The sequence below is a fragment of the Vidua macroura genome, chromosome 12, assembly GCF_024509145.1.
Source record: "Vidua macroura isolate BioBank_ID:100142 chromosome 12, ASM2450914v1, whole genome shotgun sequence".
Lineage (NCBI taxonomy): Eukaryota > Metazoa > Chordata > Aves > Passeriformes > Viduidae > Vidua > Vidua macroura.
This window is the reverse complement of record NC_071582.1, coordinates 20,556,766-20,577,880: the sequence shown is the minus strand read 5'-3', so window position 1 is coordinate 20,577,880 and position 21,115 is coordinate 20,556,766. Positions and strand designations below refer to the sequence as shown.

General features: G+C 45.3%; 1 long non-coding RNA gene across 2 annotated transcripts in view; it reads right to left on the bottom strand.

The window, feature by feature from the left end:
* Nucleotides 1–18,117: 18,117 nt before the first annotated feature.
* Nucleotides 18,118–21,115, bottom strand: part of LOC128813230 (uncharacterized) — a 46,635-nt gene continuing 43,637 nt past the window's right edge. For both annotated transcript variants that reach the window (XR_008438963.1, XR_008438964.1), the window contains one exon: nt 18,118–18,263. This is a non-coding gene — a long non-coding RNA (uncharacterized LOC128813230). The remainder of the gene's footprint in view (nt 18,264–21,115) is intronic.

Below are 21,115 nucleotides of genomic sequence, written 5' to 3'. Positions count from 1 at the left end.
CACAGGGTCAGACAGAGGATCCAGGCCCCCTCCCAGGCTGGTCCAGCACCCATGGGAGAGCTCCACTGAGCTGCCTCTCTAAGCCAGAGCAGGGAGAGTCCTTCCTTCCCCTCCCAGGGAATGCATTGCCTTGTCATTAATTATGTTTTGGATGACTCCTGAAAATCATGCCTTCAAATAATTGGACAGTGGTTTAATTCAAGGCCTGATAAAAAACACATTGAAAGCTGAAGGAAGGGTGCTGCTGGAATGTTTGTTTGTGCAGGGCTCTTTTTATGGAGAGTCAATCCTCTGTTTAAAGCTTCCACTAATGGGCCAGGCTGCTTGGAAAGTTTCCTGCTGATTTAAACACTCACACCATGGACCTTTGCTCTCACACAGGACCTTTGAGAGCTCAGAGAGGACCAGGATCTCACTGGGCTCCTTCCCTCTAGACCATGCTCATGATGCAGCCAGCTTGGCCTAGAAAACAGGGCTAAGGATTGTGAAATAGATCACAAATTCTCTTGAATTATCCTCTTTTCTCTTATGAAAGCCTTTCATACTCAGGAAATGCTGGGGGATTAACCTATCCTCCAAAGAAGGGGAAAAGCTTGCAATCAAGAGGAGCTCCCTGCGTACTTGCCCCTCATCTCAGTCCCTGCCATGGAAAGGGCAGGCAATCTCCATAAAAAATAACTTCAGGAGCAGAAATCTGGCCAATCTGGGCCCTGTGTGCTGGCAGTGACGTAGCTGTGAACCAGCAGCACCAACCAGTGCCTGGGGCCCAGACTAAAAAGCTTTGTCCCAATGACACCGAGGGTCAGGATTGATATAAACACAATGGAATTTGGACTGATTAAGGCCTTTCCTCCCCACGCTGGATATAGGATTTCCTGTACTGAAACATGTTGGAGTATATTATTTCTATGCCAGGGAAGGCAAAACACTCTTGTACACTGAGAGGAGAAAAACAGATCTCATGGGGTGAGGAAAAGAGACGAAGCAAAGAATCCCAGCTGAACAACACAAAGGTTGGGGATTTGCATCTCTACTGACCACCCTCTTCCCCAAAGCTTTTTGGGAAGGAAAGAAAAGGAAACTCCAAGCCTACAGCCATCAGGAAGGGGGAGAGAGAATAAAGTATTAAGCATTTACAGTATTAAAGCTCCAATTCATGTTCTGAAGTAACTGGATATCCCCATGGGATTCTTCTGCCCCAAAACCATGGGAATTTGGAGATGATGATCAGCAGGTTGACACAAACACAAATCAGGGCAGTTCCTTGAAGTGGAACTTGTTTATTACAACTGAACTGCACCAGCCCACACAGTTCAAACTGAAAATGCAACGGTGAAGCAGAACTTTTTCACCACCAGGAAAATGGAGAAACAGCAAAATGGTCTTCACCAAGGTGTATTCCAATGGTTAAATGCAAGAAATGGGTGATGAGCTCAGTCCACCACAGCTACTCACTCAGTACCACTGGGAGTAAATGAAACCTCCCAAGTGAAGTTCTGCCTCATAAAAATTCCCCCATGCAGGACACGTCCTGCCACTCACGTGCTATTCTGCAAGAGGCCTGAAAGAATGAAAGCAGTTTGTGGTGCTAAGATGATAAAACACATCTCCAGGACATCTTTCAGCAGCACAAGCAAAACAGTCCTGGGACTGTTAGTGATCCCGGGGAAAATAAACACAGGGACCCCAGCAAGCCTGGGATTGTTGAGAGGCTCCGTGGGTGGCTTGCATTGCATTAAGGGTAACAAGGTTTCTTTTTCAAAGGAGGTTTTGCTGTTTAAAAAAGAAGTGGAAGAAGCAGGCATTACAAGCAGTGGTCATTCCAGGAGATGCATGAACTCAGGGCTGACTGCATGGAAAAAGGCATCAATAGCTCAGCTGCTCATCCATCACAGGGATCACACTTTGCTTTGTGCTGTTACAGTTGGGGAAAACGCAGACGCCTTCCAGAGGGCTCCTTCCCTCCAAGCTCCTCACTGCTCAGGACCTTCTCCAGCGGGCAAGCCCTGAGCAGTGTGGCTGTGAGGAGCCAGAGCCACGCCAAGGAGCCTCTCCAGAGCAAAACTGCACGGATTGTCTGGATACAGCACTCACAGGGGAGGCTGCAACAGGCATGGAGACTTTCAACAACAAAGCACTCCAGAAAAAAAAAACCAACAACAAAAACCAAACAAGAAAAGAAAAAAAAAAAAGGCCAGAGGAAAAACAAACAAAAGGCCTGGAGAGTTTTCAGAGGAAAGCAAGAGTAACCCTTGAAAGGACTACACGACCACTGTGAAGGGATCAGTAAAGCACCATTGCCTCAAGCCCAGGGGAATATGGAAAACTTCAATGCAATCCTGCTGTGCCCCAGCCCACGAGCAGCACGAACCATCAGTCCTGCCCAGGAGCCACAGAGGTCTTGCTAAGGGCCCTGGAAGGACACGGCTTCACAGCTACACAAATTGTGTTGAAATGGAGAGCCATGAGGAGCCAAGTGCCACTAATTAATGTTTTTGGCCTGGCCCAATGCAAATCAAACGCAGTAGATAGTTCAGCTGGAATATATGGAGCAGATCAATACTGGGCATCCATTCCTTTGCACTTCCTTCCTCAGTCAAAACTCTGTGTGGACACAGTTCTGCCTCTCTCCGTGCTGAATTACTGGTCCAGCTCCTCATCCTCTCCCCCTGCAAGGCAGGCTGGATGCTGTCTCCAGGGAAATGATGCCTGGTACAGCTAAATTTTAATTTACACTCACATGTTTGAGCTTTTCAAATGCCTATTGAGCAGCTGTCAGGTACAGTGTCACTGCAGTAATTTGATCAAGTAGTTGGTGGTCAGAAAGAAGATGTTTAAATGATCAAACCAGCAGATTCAAAAGGGTTTAGAAAATCCCAGCTGAATACAAAAAGTTAAGCAAAACACTGTCATGAAAACATTTCTGATTCCCATCCAAAAAAGCCTACCATTTATTATGAAGCCTTTAAAATTGACAATGAGGGAATTCTTCACTGTGGTCTCGCCCTCACTTTCACCCTACAAAGCAATGCTGTATGGAGGCAGAGTAAACACTCTGTGCTGTATTTTCCTAAATAAAGTGAAGGAAAAAACCAGATCAATGTCTATTCTGCTGCCAGCAGATATGGAGTCAATTAAAAAACTAAAATATACAATAACTTAACTCTTTGCACAGAGCTCCAAACATATCAATACAGTGAGCAGAAAATTGTTTTCCATACAAGCACTGAAACACCCTGGGTAGAAACACACTCTCAGTTTTTACATTTTGAAGGTGAATTTGTTATTCCAAAACCAAAGGATCAGCAGGCAGCCCCCAGGCAGCTCTCACAGCCACTGTAAGTTTTTTCCTTGACCAGTTCTGCCAAGGATGTTCCCCAAGTTCATCTTTTCCCAGGATGTGTGACAGGCATGGCCACCCTGGCAGGAGGGACATGCAGGAAAGGCTTTAGCCTTTCTCCAGGCTCCAGCTTTGGGAACAAGGACACCAGGCAGGGCTCACCCTCCTGCCAGGCAGATGAAAGTGGCCCTGGTGCTCATGAGAAGCTGGAAACAGCCAACAATCTTAACTTTTGAAGAGGAATTTTTGTCCTTCTCTTGTTTTCCAGTTCCACAGCTGACTTAAAAACATTCAACTCATCTTTTCAGCCGGTACCAAACCAAAACCCTTGGATCAGCTCCTGAGGATGGGAACGTTCTGGAGGTGAATCCACTTCCAGAACTCCAGTCTGGGATTGGGCAGCAGCTCTCTCACACTCTGTGGGCTGTCTTGTGCCTTCCAGTGTCCCAGGAATTCTGCAGGCCTGCCTGGGAGAGCCAGTGTCCTGTGTTTTTCTCTAGGACAGGATTGCAGGTGCCACATCCCCACATGATGCCATTACGAGCTCCTGGAGCCAAGCAAAATGTTTCCTTGCAATTTTTGGCTCTTCCCTCCAGCTCAGCCCTTATTTAGACAAATTCTCCTGCCTTCAGATTTTTAATTCCCATTAGCATCGCTGTTTTCCTGAATAAAAACTTTTCAAAATGGGCAAAGTCCAGAAGACTTTGTTAGAACAGCTGCACAGCTCATGCATTACAGCTCCACTTCCAAATGTTTTCAACAGCGTGGCACGATCTGAGGAGCTCACATCCATAAAAACCACCTTGCCATACTCTGAAGAAGGCAGGGGCTACAGCCAAGGTACTGGGAGCCACCACTGCTGCAGCAAGAGCTGCACAATTCCAACAGCTGCTTGTCATAATTACCTGGGCACTTTTCAATGGTTTGGAGGCAGGTGGGACTTTGTTGTGTCCTCATTCCCCTCACTGGTAGGCATGGCAGGCACTGTCCCCCTCTGCCTTCAGCTCTTCTTGGCTAGAAATGCCAACTCCTGCCAGGGCTGTGCTGAGGCAGCCATGGTATTTCTCCAGCCCCATAAAAGAATTCCTTCAATACTGAAGAAATGGATTTCTAAGGTACCTTTTGTTCTGCCAGCACCTGGTAAACATTGGCCTCAAGCCCCTGTGCTGCCCTGGGGAGGGAGCAGCACCGAGCCCCAAATGCCTGAGGCAGGGACTGGAGCAGCAAACGTCCCCAAATCAGGTGGGCCAACCTCCCCCAGGCCATGGCATTTCAGAGCCAGGTCCAGATAAGAGCTGTTTACTGCCTCCATCTGCTCCAGGCACAGAAGCTTCTGGAATGCTGGAGGAGCTCTCAGGCTGGAGGGAGGCACAGCACGAGCTGGACCCAAGCTCCTGCCTGGGCTATTCCCAAAGGTTCTGTGAGCCCACTGGATCCAGGACTCTCTTTGCCCATGTGACTTAAGTTTCTCTGAGAATTTCAGCCACTTAAGAGGGTTTTTAAGGAACCCCTAAGTTTCAGTATCCAGCAGTGGCTCTGGCCACCTCTCCCAGACGTGCCCAGTGAGCACATCCCTCCCCTGGGATGCAGCAGGGACAGCTGCCAGGCCGAGCCAGGCCTGAAAAAAAACAGACTTTAATGTCATTTAAGAGCCACACTTTTGCATTCTTTGAGAGTTAAATAATTTCTTTGAGAGAAAGAATCCTGCATTGATCGAGCTGTAGCTTTCTTTTTTCTTTTTATGCCCATACATTCATCCACATGCCCCATATGTGCCTCTGCCTATGCAGATGTGTTTATCTCAAGCTTTTCCTGCTCCCCTTGCAGTGCTCACAGAGTGAGGGGCAGCAGAGCTGAGGGGACATCTGGACATCCCAGAGCTGATCCAGCACTGCCACTCTGACCATGGGCTGAGAGGGATGGGCTCGGTGAGGGTGCAGCCTTGGACACAACCTGTGACTTCTACAAGGTGCAGGCTGGATGAACTGCCCATCAAACAATGTTTTTAGTTCCTCCAAGTCAGAGAAATTGCAGCATTCACTTGTAGCCATCCCCAGAGCCTGCTACTAGCATTGCTTGGCTTGTAAAATACTATTTCCTACTAATTATTCTTTGATTACTTTCAACATTTGGGTTGTGATCTTCCAAGCAAGTGTCTGTTTCTAGCTGAATTGCTCACAGTTATTTAAACTCCAATTGCTCTGGAAAGGAATATAAAGTTAAGCACTGCATTACAGTGTTTGATGACACACATTCCAAAAATTTGGATTCTAGCTGTTTCAGATGAGGCACCATTACTTGCTTGGTTTATTTTTATATGTATTTATTCTACGAAAAAATCCTGAGCTACCTCTAAATGATGGTAAAAACCCATTTCTCTTGATTGGAATCATTGGAAAAAGCCAGTCATCTTAGTGAAGCACTCAGGTGAAAAACTGGTGAAAACCATGCAAACACATGAGAAATGGATGTCCAGACTGGAGTTTTGCTGCAAGGATGGCCTTGCCCACGTGGAGGATAAAGAGGAAGGATTAATATCCTGCAAACACACAGCTAATTAAATGAGCAGTTCTCTCCCATGTGGGGTGGCTTCCCTTCCCAGCATGGGCACAGCTGAGGCTGCAGAGCTCCCTGAGCTCACAGAACGTTCACATGTGGGGTCAGACCCACTTCAAATGACAGCCCAGAAACTCTTCCCATCCTCCCTCTTTCCAGGGGTGCCAGTGCTGCTCTCCCCAGCTTTGGAGCCTTCCCTGCATACCCACAAGGTGCAAATCTTCCTCCGAAGCTTTGTTTGCTTGCTTGTTTTTAAACAGAAAACCGCCAAAATTCAGCGACTGTTTTCTAATTGGAACATTTTAATTTTCCACGGGGGAAAAGCAAATCCCCCAACACAAGTAATTGCCACTCAATCCTGCCCTGGGTTAGAGTTCCCAGTGGGTTTCTCATCTTCCAGGGCTGAAAGGAAAGATTTCCCTCGGGACCTGCAAACGATCCCTCCATTATGCGGAGGCCGTGCGCGCGCGTTCAGGGATCACAAATCTGAGTTTCCTTGAGTGGCTGTGGCGTGGCTGCCATGAATCCATATTAAGCCATTCCCCAATATTTATTGTCAGCAGCATTAGAGGATGCCTTGCCTCCTGTTTCAGAACTTAATGGCCCATTGACCGCGCTTCCTGCGAAGCACAAACTGTGTCCCACGACACTAAATCTGTGCCACGCTAATGAAAAGCCCTTTTTATTTCAGGCCGGTATCCAGAGTGGAAATGATTTAGATCACAGTCACTGGGTATTTTAACTCACTAACTCACTATTTCTTTAGTAATTAGAGATGAGGCCCATGGCAATGCCAAGTTGTAGGCTGACCCAAACATGCCTATCTATTCTGGATACTCTCCTGGAGATTTTTATTTAACACATTTCAAATTAGAGCCGAGGTGGGAATGAAAAATTCTTTGGCACAAGTGAGGGACGCAGATGAGTGCATTTTCCACTCGGTTTTTTTGGTCCTCGACACAGCAATATTTTATTGCATATTAAAGACACCCAGATGAGATGTGACAACAGGGACGAGCTGGATTCCAGCAGGGCCCTCCTTAGGAGTACCAGAGCAGAATGATTTCCCCTCAGCACCTTTGGGCTTCTCCTGCAGGGTGACTTGGGCAGAGTCACTCACACAGACTGGCAATCGCTTTCCTCCTTGTTTTATGTTTGTTATTTTTCTAACCTCTTCAATCTCACTTTGCTGAAGCAGAGGAAATGAGGTAAATTGGTCCTAACACAGGCCAGGAACTGCTGTCCTACTCCTGACATGGGGTTTAAAGGCACTGTGGGAGTGGAACAGTAAATCTCTGGAGCACAAATTTCTTGTGATAACACTAAATTTACCCAAATTTTATTGCTAAGATACAAAGTGTTATGGCAACACGAAAGAAAACAAGTTCTAAGGTTTTCCTTTAAGGCATAAAGATCCACAAAACTCCACATACTGCAGCCTGCACTTCGGCAGAGACACAACTGTGCACTCACATGCTCTTTTTCAGTCCTGTGACACCAGACTTTGGTTTTCCTTGCTCAGCAAGCACATCTATAAGCCTGCTGAGTGGATTTACTCTAGATGCCTTCAGTGCCATCTGCTTTGGCATTCCCTCTTTGTCTCCAAAGAGAAGCCCAGGAGCAGTGCATGCACTGGTGTGTGGTGGCAGGGGCAGTGCAGGAGGGTTTGGAGTGGAACTGGAATATTTTCCTGCAAGTTAGCAAGAAACAAGTGCCACTGAGTGTAACTCAGAGACCCTCCCAATATTTGATATTTATATCAAATAAATCTGAGGATAAGGGTAACAACACAAAGGTCAGTGTTTTCAAAATCATAACCTATGAGAAGCTTTACTAATTCCATATACAGGCACAAATATACACACAAACCATCCCATGCTTATTATAAGATCGTTTTGGACCTAAAATCCACATTCTTCTCCTTGAAGTGAAAACACCACCTTGATTCCACATGGATAAAGCAATTCCTGCAGTCTTTGCCTCCATCCTATTTTTGATAAGATATTTCTACTGTGTATCTTAGGTTAAGTATTAACTTACACGAGAAACAGATGTTTCCCCTCTGCAAGGAAAAGCATCTTTTCAAAGGTCATCAGTGGGAGAGAAGGACTTCCAGGATTTACACAAGGCAGTGGCAGTTCTGGCCACTGTCCCTTCTGCTTTTAAGATCTTTTCCATTTGGCTTCAACTCTACCCAGCTTTAAAGAAGTTCTTTCATCCTGCTACCTGGTAAAAGATATTTTCCATACTTCGACTGCAACCAGACTCATTCACTGGGCTGTTCCTAAAACCACAAAGGCTATTTTGTTGAATAAATCCAATCCCTGTGTTCATTCCTAAACATAGCTCAAAATATTTCAGCGGTGCCTCCCCTCCTTTAGATGTTTTAATATTGGATAGGGAGATTTGCAGGATATAAGCTTTACAGCCTGTGAAGTTTTCACATCTCCAGGTGGAATTGCTTAACAGTTACAAAAAAAAAAAGAAAACTTAAAAAAAAGAAAAAAGAAAAAAGAGGGAGAGAAGACTTGAACCTGCTGGTCCACAAAAGAGAAGTTAATAAACCACAAAGAACTGTTAAACAATAAAGTTTTCCTCACTGGTTAAACACAGTGGAATTAATGATCTGAGTTTCAGGGATATCCAAAAGCTGTATTGCATTACTTTGTATAAGGAATAAACAGTCCCTGTCCCCTTCCAGTATTTCACCCTCTTCAGGAGGATGAGGAAGAACTTTCATAAATAATAATGTATAAATATGCAGATGTGCAAAGATAAACAGCACATAGAGACAAACAGCAGAGCAGAGAATGGCTCAGACCAAAATTAACATCAGCACCCACAGAATTAAGGGAATCTGATGTGCAGTCCTTGATCTCAGCACATGAATAAATCAGGATGGAGGAAAAGGCAGATCTAAACTGAGATTCTCAATCTGGATCTGGTAACCCCAGTGTGTGACTATGGGCAGGGATAACATCCCAATCCTCTACACCACCAGCTGTGGGAATCATAAATGGAATGAGGGGACTGAGGAGCTGTGAATGGAGGAAGAACTCTCCCTTCTTCCTTTCCAACAGCCTGAGCTCATCTGATCTCCCAGAAAGGCTCAGACTCTTCCTGGAAGACTCCACACCTGGAAGGTGGCACAGTCCCAGCAGCACGAGGACTTAGATGAACCCTTGCTCTTTGATTTCTTCCCAAAGCACAAGCTGTGCCCAGGGTCCCCAGCCCCGTGCTGAGGAGAGGGAGCAGCACCCCCAGCCCCTGCCCTGCCAGCACCCCCAAACCTCCCAGAGCGGGGCAGGAGCTCTCCAGGGAAGGGCAGAGCCATGCCAAACCACAGGGTGGGGCCAGGAGAGAGTCTGCAGGAATCCTGCAGCTCTGGGACAGACCCTGATAGCATCAGGGACTGACGGTGTCAGGATCACACTCGTTTGGAATTACCAGCAAGTCACCCCTCAGGAGAGCACGGACCCCACTGCCAGGCCCTGCACTGGCTTGGGCTTCTCTTGAGGCCTTTTTATGCTTTAAATAAACAGAATCAAAGTCCAAGAGTTAAAACTCAACTTCAACTCTTATAAACTGCCAGTTTCTGAAATTACACAAGCAAACAATACTAAAATAAATAAAACCTACGGGCGAACCCTTTCTAAGAGCCCACAGCATTGTTAATGTCAGTACCAGAGAGCGTTTGTCTTCTGTAAAGTTATATGGACTCTTGGTTTGGCTGAACTCACGTTGTCTGGTCACTTCTCCCTTCCCTGGAGAGAATATGAATGGTTTCTATTTCGAGGAGGTTACAGGTAGCCATAAATTATCACCTAAGTGTGGGCTGCCTCAGCCCCAGCACCTTGCCAGCTCCTCAGAGCACTGCATGGCTTTGGCACTGAAACCTGCCAAGCCTTGGGCCACGTCAGCTCAGTTTTTGACATGTGTTATGTGGATCATAGGGAACCACTGCAGAGACCTCGTTATGGAAGAATGAAGCATTTTTTCCCCATCTATCATAGGTACTTTTCAGATGACTGCATTCCTACAGGACTAAATCATCTTTTAAAAGAACAATTTCAGCTCCTTACTGCCCATCCCTAAAATATCAGCCATGACCAGGTAGCTCAGACTGTCACTGAACAGAGTTAATTATCACCTGCACATTGCTAATTGTGGAGCTTTGTCTTTCAGGCACAAAAAGGAATTAATTACTACGTTTAACTTTCTGACTCAAAGAAGTGAGTTGACATAAAACCCTGCCACGAGTGGAGATGCACACAAAGGCCTTTTCCAAAGTACACATTCCCTTAATGCTCTTGGAATAAAGCTATTTATATGTAATGCATGTGATATATGTTAGCTCACTGATCTTTTGTAGTGTATGAAGGGATGCACTTTAAAGGCAGAGTTTAATTAAGTTTCTTAACACTCCTTTGTGAGGATAAAATAATCATTCCTGTTTTGCAAGCAAATGCTAAAAAGTTAATTAAATTACAAGATCCAGACAGTGACTTAGAGGCAGAGGCAGGAAAAGAGGTTGGAAGGTTCAGTTCCAGTCCCAGCTGACAAGAAACTCCCCCCAATAAATGTTCTCCATCAAGACAAATTTCACCTGACTTCAGATCACACCACAAACCTCATATTTTACTGAAGAGACAACTTGAACTGTGAGAAACATTGCTTTCCTATAGAAAGCATAAAATAATCTGGGTATTGCAGAATGGTAACAATGATAAAGGAATGCTTTGGATTCCAAATCTCAAAAGCACAGGGAAAAACCCCAAAATTAAAACTTGAATCAAAACTGCAAGAACCTGAAAAAAGGCAATATAACACCTGATTTCTTTGGATTCTGAAGCTTCTGAAGGGTTCTGCCCTACTTGCTTCCTTCATCAAGTCCAAGATAATCTGAGTTAAATTAACAAATAGTTATTACTGGATGCAAAGATGCTGTTTGAAGGAAAAAGTGAGCTGGAGGGCAATCATTAAAATGATCCAGGTAGAAGGTCCCCTGATTTACATAGAAATGATTTGTTATTATTGTATTAATGATGTCATTTCTTTATCAAGTCACGATACAAACCAAGTCAAGTGCTTGGCAGGGGATTAAAGGAGAGCTGTAACCCCAGTGAACATGTACAGCTTCATTCCTCTAGAAGAAAGCTTGAATATTCAGTTCATTGCGCCATCGCTCCTTTGATTGGGCTAATTAAGTCAATTATGTAAAAATATTCTGGCTTGCAGGGTAGGCAAGACTTGAGGAACAGTGGAAAATAACAGAGAGAAGGAGGGAGCCCCAAAACTCTTGAGGAGCACCGACCAAGAAGGCAGATGGGTGAAAATAAACCCAGTAATTTGGGAACACAGGAATTGGGGAAACCTGGATGAGTTTGGTTTGTGACACAGCCTGTGGTCGAGTCCCGGTGGTGCCTCAGTCCTGTGTGGATTCTGGGATGTTTAGCAAGATGTGAGAACTTGTCAAAGCCAAAATATTCATGGCATCTCCCTTGTCAGGGCAGCTTCTCTGCATCACAGAAGGTGGGGAGTGTTAAATTCCTCTGGGTGAACAGCTTCAGCTGTGTCTGTCTGTAGACACACACAGAAACAAAGCAACTTTTCCTTGGAAAACCAGCTCCCAGACAGCATCAGAGAGCAGGTGTCATGAGAGTGAAGGGACTGGGCATCCTCCAGTCACCTCTGGAACAGCTGGGAAAGCTGCAAGGCTCTGGAGACACCAGAAATCCACCTGGATTTAGGGCTCTGGGGAGACACTCAGGGTGTTTTGCTGCTTTTAGAGAAGACCCTGCAGCACTTCCTCTAAATTCAGCAAGTCCCATAGCCTGACCTGGTTTCCTGCTGCCTCTGACATCACTCAGCTCAAAATGCCTTGCAAAATTGGAGCAGATAAGAATGCAGAGGGGTCCTTATCACAGGTCAGCTTTCTGTTCCATAGGGAGAATAGTCATGGCTTTGCCTTTCATTGCTTAGTACAGTGAGAAAGGAACTTCCACTTAATGAAAGGTAAATGCATTCTCGTTTTTCTTGAAAGATTATTCTGACTTAAAATCAACCCATTTTAACACAAACAAAAAAATGACTGTGAAAACCCTGCTTGGGCCAAAAAGGCCCTTCCTGTCACTAACAAAGCTGGCCTGATCTGGTTGTTATTGTCTCTGAGCACCTGCTGCCCTTCCCTACAGAAAAGCTCCTGTTTTGTCCCTGCTGTGACCAGGACTCTGCATGGGCAGGTGACAGAGCTTGGGCACCCCCACTGTGAGAAATGGATTTGTAAAGAATTCTCAGAACTTGACAGAAAGCTCGCACAAATTTTACTGTGATTAGTGTTAGAAGTAATAGCAGCATTGTGTGGCAAAAGCTAATAGGCTGCAAAACATTTATAAAGTATCATAACCAAGAAATAGGTTGGCTTTTGATGGAATAGTGAGAAGTTTTACATCTCTTATGTCTCATCCTTCATTGAGACTGCTGACAGAATAAAATCTTTTCAAACACATCTCAGTTACCCCCATCTCTGTAAAAGCTGGGGAAACCAACACCCCACGGCAGTCACACTGCTGGATCACTGCTGGAGGTTTGCCCTGCAGACACGGGCACACAGCAGGGACTCTCCCTTTGCCCAGCACAGCCTGGTCCCTTGGGGCAGGCAGAGCAGGCTCTGGGCAGTGCTGGGCAGCCTGACCTGCACAAACCCAGAGCAGAGCTGGTGCCCCCGCCCTGAACTCTGCCCTGCACACCCCGGAGCAGCCAGGAGCAGCAGCTCTGCTGGCTCTGGCTCTCTGCTGGCCTCCAGTGCTCCCCAGGTGCAGAGGTGAGCATGAGGTAATCACACCTCCCCAGCCTGAGGTTTAGTCTATCGGAAAGCAGCGGGATTTATGTCATTCTGGCACGCAGGGTGTTGCTTCTCTGTAAATGTGGCAGCCAGTAGCACACGGAGCTGCAGAACAGTGCGTGCTCTGTGCTGCACAGGGATCCCCCAGCGCTGCCCTGCGGCAGGGCACAGCCTCGGCCAGGGGCTGCGACCTTGGGCATCCTCCTGACATCCTCCCCAGCACTCCCTGCTGAGCGGGGACACCTCGCTGTGGCCTCCCCATCCCTGGCAGTGCCCAAGGTTGGAAGCTGGCATGGTGGAAGGTGTCCCTGCCCAATGAGAGGAGCTTTAAGGTCTCTTCCAACTCGAACCATTCTGTGATCTGTAATGCACGCTGAAAACTGTGTGTGTTAGCTCCCAGGATCTAAACTCTCTCTTAGGGCTACGTTTCCCAAAGAATGCAGCAGGTTACTGCATTTCAGCCTTTTTTTTTTTAATTGCAAAGTGCTCTTGTACATACAGTTCCTTAACCAAGTTTAAAGTTTGAATTCCAGTTTGACTCCCTGCCTTAGAAATGAGCAGAGCCCTTTCAATGGATCAAAGGCTTGCATTTAGAGGAACAAAACATATTGTTCTAAAGGTAAATACATTTCAGCTTATTAGTTATTCATCCTCATGCTCTCAGACGATGAGTTTTTAAGGCTTTTCAAACTCATTGAGCTATCCTGTTATTAGACTTTTAAAATGTAGTAGGCCCCTCATTAGGTGGCCACACTGTGCTATGACACATGTACTGTATTAAAAGCTGTGAACTTCTGCATGCCAGTGCTTCTGGATTCTTTATTTTGTTTTGCCAATGAGAAACATTTTATATGAATACAAGACTTTATTGTAAAAAAAAAAAAAAAAAATTGTATTTCCCCAGTGCCTTTTTGTGTCAACAAAGGACTTTCCTGGAGAGTAATGAGTTTGCACTAAGCAGGCAAACACAAATAAACGAAGTCTGTGTGGATAACCAAGTGTGGTGTATGTATAATATTGTATCTCCAAGGATTTAAAAACCCAACAGCACAAGGAATCTGCTCGTTTGAAAAACAATAGCCATTTATGAAGAGTTTTTGCCAATTAAATTGCCAGAGAAAAACTAACCCTTATTATTGCAGACATTCCCAAAGAGATTCTAAATAATCACTCTGCACCTTGCAGAGGGAAGAGGGTCTGGAGCTGCCTTGGGCTTGAGCTTGGCCTTTCAGTGGCTGCAGTGCTGGAATTCTCAAAGCCATTAAGAGATTTAGGTGCAAACATCCCCCTGATTTCAATGGATACGAAGGGTTAAACTTCTCCCAAAGTTTAAAAACCCCAGCACAGACTAGGACTGGCTTCACCACCACTGTGCTGGAACTTGGCAGTGGCTTAAGAGGACACATCAGCACTAAACAACAGTTTGGGACAGGAAGAGAAGATGAATATCTAATCCAATTGAAACTCCAGAGGAAATATCACGCAGGCTGGCTGGAAGGGACCCAGCAGGCTCAGCCTAATGGCTCTGGGCTTAGGAAAAGCTCTGCTCTGCTCGGGGTCTCACTACCAGCCATCCCTACCCCACGTCAGCAGCTGGATTTGGAGGAGCCAGAACCTCCCTCTCATAACAGAACTGAAAAAATCAGTCATTTATCTTCTAAATTCCAAACCAGTCCATTAATATGGATGTACTGATGGCCAGGGGTGTCTGGGAGGAGATAGAGGATCAAATTCACCCTTGTGTTTCTTTTATACAGAATATATGAAAAAAAAAGTCTTCTGAAACAGAAATATGTCCTATTTAGGATACAAGTAGGAGGAGCATTGCTTCAAATGGAAAAATAAATAAATATCTAAAGTCTTTCACCCAGGAGTCCCAGAAGACTCCAAAATTTCCTGGTTATCTAGGAAAACCCATTTACACAAGTGCTGTTTCCCAACACAGGAGCTATAAATCACCTCCAGCCTCTGCACAGGAGCATCCCAAGAACTGAAACTCCTGCGAGCTGGGACAGGAGCCAGAGCCTCGGGAGCAGCCGCTCGGGGCTCCCACACCAGAGCTGCTCCACGTGAGGCCTCTGGAGTCTCCAGCTCTTCCTGGAGGCTGTTCTCATGCACATCCAGGAGAATGTGAAGGAACCTGCCTCTCCCAGCCTGAGCCCATGGAAAAAAATGCCAATGCAGGGCAGCTCCCACGTGGAGGAGCCGCTCTGGTGAGTGGCTGTGGCCACTCACTTTGGCCAGGGAGCAGCTCCTTTGGGAAAGGAGTCAAACTTCCAGTGATTTATTCCTCAGCATGGCTCCCACCTGGAGATTCCTTAGCATTTCCCACCTGGGAAATTTCCTCCCATTCCTTAGCATGGAGCTTTTTGGGCAAATTTTAAAGGTTCTGTCCTGCTGCAAGTTGCAGAGGCAATCCAGCCTGGCCTAAAGCCAACCTGGGGACTTATTTGATTTATTTATAGTTTGGCTAGTTCTTAGCTGGATCTGTTTTCTGGTCCAGGTTATTGCCCTGATGCTGGAGCAAGGGAGACAGCAGCAACAAACACCTGGAAGATGAGGAGAGTGGGATGGGATTTCTGTTGTGCCAACAGCAGATAATTATTTCAGGATGAAGTGACACCTAACAGCAGCCTCGCTTGCTTTTGGGAACATCTTCTGGACACACCACCACAAACTGCACTCTGGGCATTTTTCCAAAGCAATGCATCTTTTTAAGAAAGAGAATATTCCAAAAGTGAAATGGATTCCTGTAAGAAATTTGGGGATTCAAAAGAAGATGATTGTTGATGTTTTGGAGTGTTTTACAGAATACTCCTGTATTCCTTTCTCTCAGATTCCCATTGGTTCACTGTGCTGGATCAGCTCAGGCTGCACTTTAGAAGTCCTATTTAAACCTCACGAATGGTTTTTCAGGAGGAAGCAGGGAACAAAGCCTTGGCAGCACTCAGACACAGGCACAGTTCAGTGGTGCTGCCACTTGCTGCTGGCCGGCTCCCCCTCGTGCCTCTCCCAACAGGAGGGGATTCCCTCACACCCCATATGGACACACTGGACACGTGTTCAGAGTCTCTGAGGTACAAGGATGACATTTCACAAAGGACACCGAAATCTCAGCTCCTCATCAACACATGTTTCATAATTAGAATCACATTAAGTGTGGTTTTAGCAAGGTGGTCCCGTCAGGGTGAAGCCTCGCACGGTCGTGGTTTTGATTTACTGGACACAGTAATTGCTTTCTGAGATGAAAGAACCAAAATATGTGTCAAAATATTAATGGCCAATGTCTAAGGAGGCAGAAGGCTTGTGCTGGCTCTGGGGTGATGTGATGAGTGTTAACTCTGTCAGTCCAGCTGAGCAGCTGCCCCTGAGGCAACACAAACATCAGCCTTCACTCATTTCCCATCTCACTCTTTGCATAAACATCTCCCCACAGGAAACTGTTCGCCCTCAAGATTCCAGGGGTCCATGAATGCAAAAATAAATTAATCAGAGGGAATAGATGTATGCTCAATCTGGATATCCCTACAGTGGAGCTATTTGTGCAATGATTTCATGCCGAGGTTGCACGTGGCAATTCTTTACACAGAAAATCCCTTTAAAAAGGGTCTGGTTTAAACCAGGGACCTGGGCAGCTTCCTGAACAGAAAGAGCTGGCCCAAGTCATGTTTGAATTATTCCAAAAATGACCTATCCCAGCAGGACTTCACTGAGCTTAGCTGGGCACTTTCTATTTAGATCCCAGTGTAAAGGTCCAAAAAAAGATCTGCACTTAACAAACCTTCTTTATGCTGAGGATTCAAACCCTGGGATTCCACTTCCCTCTCTCCACACACACATTATTTTGACCCACAGGACAAGTTTTATGCAGCCTGTCTTCAGCTGCAACAGAACACAAACTTAATGCTGACAAATCCATTTTTTGCCTAACTCACTTTTTCTTCAATCACAAATCCCACTTGAAACCACTTTGAACTGGACACCTACTAATTATCAGCCCCACAGAAATCTGAATAATTCTGCAAAATTGAAGCATCTAAAATGAAATGTAAAAAGTCCTGTCTTTGAGAGACCCTCAATTCCCAGATCCAGGTTTATTGCCAAAACCTGCCACACACAGAGAAATAGTTGAAATAAGGGAAGAAATAAGGATATTGCAGCCTAATTCACTTTTTAAACATTGCCATTGGTATTATTTCATGAAGTTTTGTAGAGGGTTTAACTTCTCCCTAGGTCTCTATCAGCACTTTTTCAAGTAATGACAAATCTGATTTGTTACAGGAAGAAGTTGAGTGTATCTCAACCCCTGAAGTACAGCTTAGGACTGAAGAACATCAACTTCCAGCTTCCAGATCCCTCTGGAAACACTGGATCCATTGTACAGGACCTTTTCACTTCCACTGCACGGAGCCTGTGGAGGCTGAAATGGGCTCAGTGGGATTTGTGATGGAATCCTGACTGCCCTGAGGTGAGAGAGACTTGTGTCAGGGATGTCAGGGCAGCTGTATTTCACTGCTGGAATGTTCCTTGTCTCCAGGTACATGCACAGGGCCCTTCCACAGCCCTCCACAGCCATGCCTTTAAAAAGTTGTGATGTTTTTAATTGTTATTTTATTACACATATTTCACCGTTTAGCCAGCATTTTTCATTTCAGCCCCTAGTCTGGTAGATCTACAGAAGCAAACCAGTACCAGTACCAAACTGGTTTGGATATAATGTTGTAGCTCCCCTTATTCCAAATGGTTTGGGATTTTATTTGCTATTGCACACAGGCTCCAGAAGGTACAGATTGCATCCTGTGTGTGAACACAGGGCTGTAGCCTTGGGAAATTCAGAATTTAAGGAACACAGAGTCATTCTCTGCACCAGTCACCAGCTCACAGCCTGCAAACACAGGAAGCCCAGTTAAGGAAAGATCTGAAGGCATGTGGGACTGCTCATGAAGGTACTGACAGCGTGTTTAACCCCAGCACCCTCACAGGGACTTCAAAATGAAACTAACAGGAAAGGCAAAACACCTTTTTCCATTAAACCTTCCCAGGGAATCTAATCTTTCTGATTTTAACCCACTTAAGTTGCTCAGCTGCTGCAGAGGGATTTTAGTTCCTTTGCTACACTTTGGACACCAGGATCAAAGGGAGAATTTGACTTTCTGGATGAAAGCAGTGCACCCAACCACACTCAGCCCCAGGCTCCAAGGGGAGGACATTTCCTCCCTCTGCTCTCCTCAGTAGTACCTGTAGTTGGTGCCTGTTCTCTCAATGAGCTGGGGAATCCTCTCTGGAGAAAAAAGCCTTTTTTCCTTACAGGGGAAAACACCAGGAGATAAAAATCTGATGGCTTTTAGTTGCCCTGCTGTGCAAAGTAATACCTGAATCAAAATTTCAGCTGCCAAGTCTCCGTCTTGCTTTCTCCTGGCTGTTGTCACTTTCTTGGGCACCTTCTTCCCATAAAGATGCAGCCTGAGCTCAGAGGGCAACCAGAGGGACACGGGGGACACAGGTGACTCCATGACCACCAAGCTGTCAGGATAAAACCAGCTGCCACTAATTCCATGGGACACAAGGCAGCCCAGACCTCCCCCAGGGATTTTAGGTGGCACCTGAGTGCAAATGACAACCCATGACAATAATGGCCATTAGCACTTCTCCCATATTCCCATTTCCTTGAAGGAGATGATAATTATGGACAGGAGCCTGCAAAGGCCCATTTTTTGCTATAACTATTCTGTTTCCTCACTCCCAGTCAGATGGTGGGAGATTTTTCTGAGTGCCCCTACTGTAAATTGCCAAGAATAACTGTTGCCTCCCCTAAAATGGGAGTGAAAACAGCCCTGCGGGTTCCCTCTGAAGTGACAGCAGCTCTGACCAACTTCAAAGGCAACACAAGGTTTTAAGTGAGGGCTGTTTGTTGATTTTTTCTCCAGTGAAGTGATATTACATGGCATTTCCAACCCTCAATCCTATTAAGTGACAGAACTACCTAATAGCACTCATTAAATAACATAACTTGGTGTCAGAAATTCACTGACAGGCTCCTGCAATTGAAGTGGTAGATTTATACCCTAAAAAAAATATGGGTTTGGTGTTATTGTGACTGGGGTTTTTTAATAAATGTCATTTATTTTAACAGGTGAAAGCCTAAGAGCCAGGACAGTTCATGAAAAGGTTATCACAGCTGAGAAGTTGGTGCCTGAATTTTACATTTAGAGGGAAGAAAGCAATAAGAAAACGTTCATTGCTGCTGAACTCCTCCAGCTCTGGGAGATCATTGCTTGGGTGACACCACCCTTCTCTGCAGTGCTGTCACAAGGCACTCAGATGTTCCAGCACTACTCAGGAACTTCCCATTCTTCTGTCCAAGGAAACAGAGTGAAGCACAGGTAACCACCTGAACCTCCCAAAGGGCAAAGCCAGAATTGAGAAGATACTCTGGTATCACCATTACAGCTCAAGGATGGTGTCCACACATCCTGCACAGGCACAGGTGAGGTTTGACACAGCCAAACCCATTTTAGGTCAGCACAGTGACAGAGCTGAGCTGCTCTAACAGCTGATGCTGCTGAAAGGTCTGTCCCAATCTTCTCTTTTTTTTTTTCCTATCACACAGTCCTGCTGCTCCTTTACACCAGCTTTTACTTTTACCAGCCCTTCAATGCCAACTGCACAAATCCTCAGGTCTTTTTCCTCAGTTTTCTGCAGGTGCAGTGAGATGAATCTGCTCAGACAGGAGCCCAAATGCCAGAGCAGCAGAGGGAACCTTCCAGGACCATGAAATAATTTAGGGACCTCTGGAGATCACCAAGTCCAGGACAGTGAATCACTGTCTTGGCTCTGCTGGATCAGGCAGAGCACGCAAACTTTGCAGCCTTCTGCACCTGGCACCAAAATCCCAACTCTCACTATTGTCCAAAAAGATTTAAAGTTTTGTTTTTTTTTTTTTTTCATGCAATATGAATGCTGTAGCAAAAATGACTTCTTTTTGTACTCTAAAAGAACAATAAAACAGAAATCTTCCTGGAAACAACAACTACCAGTTAAATCCCTGACTATAACATTTTGACCAAAGGCAGAATGCTCTAAGGAATACCAAAACAATGCAGTGAATATTTGTGCAGCAGGAAGAATTTGGAGGTGTTTGTTTATCATAGTTTGTTCCTACTAGACAGAAAGGTTCCTTAAGAACCCATATAAAGAGCCCTGATTATTAATAGAGTCATGAAATGGTATTTCTAACCTGTTTATAAGTGGTTCAAAGGAAATCACAAATACATAAAAAAACACCCCCAAGTTTACAGTAAATGGGCAGAGAACTAAATTGGTTATTCCAGTAAGCAATATGTTATATGGAACTGAGCTGAGCATGTCTGCCATCATTCTACCTGGAAAAAAATCAAAATGGGGAGAGGAGGAAAGATTTCTCGTTTGCCATTCTTTTGCAGAAGCCAAACAAAAGGGAAAAGCCCAAATGCTGTATTACCCTACTGTACATATGGACAAGTAATGCACAGAATGATTTCACAACGTGCTTTGAAAAGATTCAATAATGGCTTTGGAAATATGGAAAAGTCATTTTTTACACCACATAAAAAAGTAATAGAGGGCCCAATCCTGTCACCACTAACTTAAACTGGGGAGAGCTGAACTTTCAGGATATTCTGGTGGATTTAGAACTGTTTTAAAAAGCCTAATTCAGATATTAGCAAAGCCCAGCCTGGCTGGCTCCCACCACATTCCCACTTGCTAAATTATTCCCCTCCTCCAGTATAATTTAAAACAAAAATATTTGTAGTGTGTTGAGTCTTTGTGTATTTGGGCAGTGCCTGCCCTTCCCTGTCCCTCTGACAGCCCTGAGGACCCATCAGCTGCCTGAGCATGGAGAGCTGCAGCCCAGCCAGAGCTGTCCACCCTCAACAGCAGCCCTGGTCAACTTCTGATTTTCTGCATAATACTGCCACAAAAATCAATGTCTCCCACCCATCCAGAGGGCAATCCTAGAAGTGCAAAGAGAGTTCAGTTTCCAGAGATCTTTAGGTTTGAAAGAAACATTTTAATGCTGCCTACACAGTAAGAAAAATGCAAGGATGAATGTATGGACTGAGGTTGTGTCAGGGACCAGCCACCTTCCCCATCAATAACATCAGAATATGGCACATTTCACAAGGTGAGCTTGCACTCAAGAGCCCTTCCTTTCCTCACCCTTCCCATCTGCAGCTGAGGTGGTGCTGGAAACACCAAACCTCTCCATGTGGCACGTGAGATTTCAACCATTGTCCTGCAAACCCACTGCACTTCCCAAGATGCAGCTGGATCAGACCAAAAATCTGATGCAATTTATTTAAAAAGGGGAAAAAACCAAGCAGATGAATACTCAG